Raw genomic sequence first — 2,500 nt, forward strand, 5'->3', positions numbered from 1 at the left:
ATCTTTACTTGTTCTACAGCCACTTCCAATCGTTAAACAAGGTAGAAATTGTATAACCTATTCTTTTTAATCCACTTGCTTTATTTTACATGATTATTTATATTTCTTGCATTACTTTCATTGGTGTTAATTGCTTTGTATCAGAGTGAAGGCAAACAGAAATAAGTTAAACACCAATATATTAATTTTTCTAAAGTGCTTCTGTTTCATCTTTCACTTCTTCTTTACTTCATATCTTCCTCATATTTCCTGCAATACTTCTGGTGTTGCTAGTTGTTTTATATTACACGTGTTGTTAATCGTTTCGTATTGCAGTGAAAGTAATCAGAAAAACAGTGAAATATGAATGCACTATTTTTCTCTTAAGTGTTTCCGTTTCATCTTCTACCTCTTCTTTACTTCTGATCTTATTTTAATCAGCGATACCAATGGTTTTTGTTTTCTATATAATCACTGCTCTTATTCATGCATCACAGTTTTCTACATAATTCACTGGACTTATTCATGCATCACAGTTTTCCTCTAAGTCTTTTTCCTAACTTTCTTTACTAATCTCAACCTAACTGTGCTTTTCTCGCTGCATTCTTTACTTCTAGTGTCATTTTATCTATTCATTTATTTCTCTTCACCCACTGTTTGGCATCTATAGGTTGACTGAACACAGAACGAAAGGATGAAAAAATCATTTAGTGTCAAGTGAATGAAAAGTAAAAGTCGCGAATGAAAATAAGTCAAAGATAGTTCAAATATAAGTGACGGATCATTTTCTTTCCCTCTCCACGTTGAAAAAGAGAGCCCGTTTTCTTTGATGACTTTTAGTGTTTGCCGCCAAAATAATGCGATTTGTGTGGAGTTTGAGTGAATTACTGGATAATACGATGCGAGTTGAGAAATTACGTATTGATTCACGCACACACAGCTGAAAAATTACGTACGATCACCATTAAAGAACTAAAAAGCTACCGAATACGTGAAACTACATCATACACAACAGAAAACGTTAATATGGAAAGCAAATCGTATTAAATTCAACGTGAACTGAATTAGAAAACAAAAAAAAGAAAAAATGTGAAGAAAAAATTAATGTCGATTCTGTGTGTGTGTGTGTGTGTGTGTGTGTGTGTGTGTGTGTGTGTGTGTGTGTGTGTGTGTGTGTGTGTGTGTGTGTGTGTGATACTACTGTTAATCATCTATTGAAACCAAACAGAACTGAATCAATAATTAATTAGTTAGTCTAACTCACTTTACGAAACTTTAAAGAATATTATTAGTAAGTGTTTAAAATATCACATTAATGCACTGATGCGTAGACAAGAAGCAAAGGAGAGAGAGACCAGCAGTGAAAGGAGGATGAGAGAGAGAGAGAGAGAGAGGAGGAGGAGGAGGAGGAGGAGGAGGAGGAGGAGGAGGAGGAGGAGGAGGAGGAGGAGGAGGAGAAAGGATAGTTAGAAGGTATCTAACATTAAATCAACAATACATTAAAAGATTAAGAGAGAGAGAGAGAGAGAGAGAGAGAGAGAGAGAGAGAGAGAGAGAGAGAGAGAGAGAGAGAGAGAGAGAGAGAGAGAGAGAGAGAGAGAGAGAGAGAGAGAGAGAGAGAGAGAGAGAGACTTGCAAACCTTCACAGTAACAGGACAATAAGAGAAAAAAAAACATAAACCAGTTCACAGAAAAAAAAAACTAGAAAGGAAAAAAGAAAAAAAACGAAATACGAACCCCACAAAAAAAACAAAAAGAGGAAAATAGAGACAAACTGAAGGGATGGATCAGGAAAGGGAAAAAAGGGAAAATGAAGGAAAAAAAAAGTAGCCGGGATCTGCTTAATGGACAACCCTCATTCCTAATTTGTAAAGGTTAAGCCAAGCCAGTCAAGACACGCCAAGCCCGCCAAGCCCCTAGCCAGACCCAAAGACAGCAGACAACCTTGACAGGGAAAGAAAACTGGTTCAGAGAGAGAGAGAGAGAGAGAGAGAGAGAGAGAGAGAGAGAGAGAGAGAGAGAGAGAGAGAGAGAGAGAGAGAGAGAGAGAGAGAGAGAGAGAGAGAGAGAGAGAGAGAGAGAGAGAGAGAGAGAGAGAGAGTGTGTGTGTGTGTGTGTGTGTGTGTGTGTGTGTGTGTGTGTGTAGATAAACATCGAAACCTACAGGGAAAAAAGAGAGAGAGAGAGAGAGAGAGAGAGAGAGAGAGAGAGAGAGAGAGAGAGAGATAAACTACAACGCACGCAAGCAAAAATAAACACCAAAAAATAAAAACAAAGAAAACAATAAAAATAATAAAACCCAACAAAGAAGCAAAATTTCGACAAAAAATAAATAAATAAATACATAAAAAAAAAAACAGAACAATAAATAAGAGTAAATTGTGCCTCTGTTGTTAATCTACCACTCACGTCATAAAGCAAAGGAAAAACCACCTCATAAAACGAAGCCTCGAACAAACCCACCGAAGCTTCTTTTTTGTGTGAGCCTATTCTTTGGTAAATTCTTAACGGGTCCGGCGCT

General features: G+C 37.0%; 1 protein-coding gene across 1 annotated transcript in view; it reads left to right on the top strand.

Annotated features, from left to right (window-relative positions):
* The window catches only part of LOC123512236 (proteoglycan 4-like), a 10,477-nt gene that overhangs the window by 977 nt on the left and 7,000 nt on the right, over nucleotides 1-2,500 (top strand). The window lies entirely within an intron of this gene.

The sequence above is a fragment of the Portunus trituberculatus genome, chromosome 33 (assembly GCF_017591435.1).
Source record: "Portunus trituberculatus isolate SZX2019 chromosome 33, ASM1759143v1, whole genome shotgun sequence".
Taxonomy (NCBI): Eukaryota; Metazoa; Arthropoda; class Malacostraca; order Decapoda; family Portunidae; genus Portunus; species Portunus trituberculatus.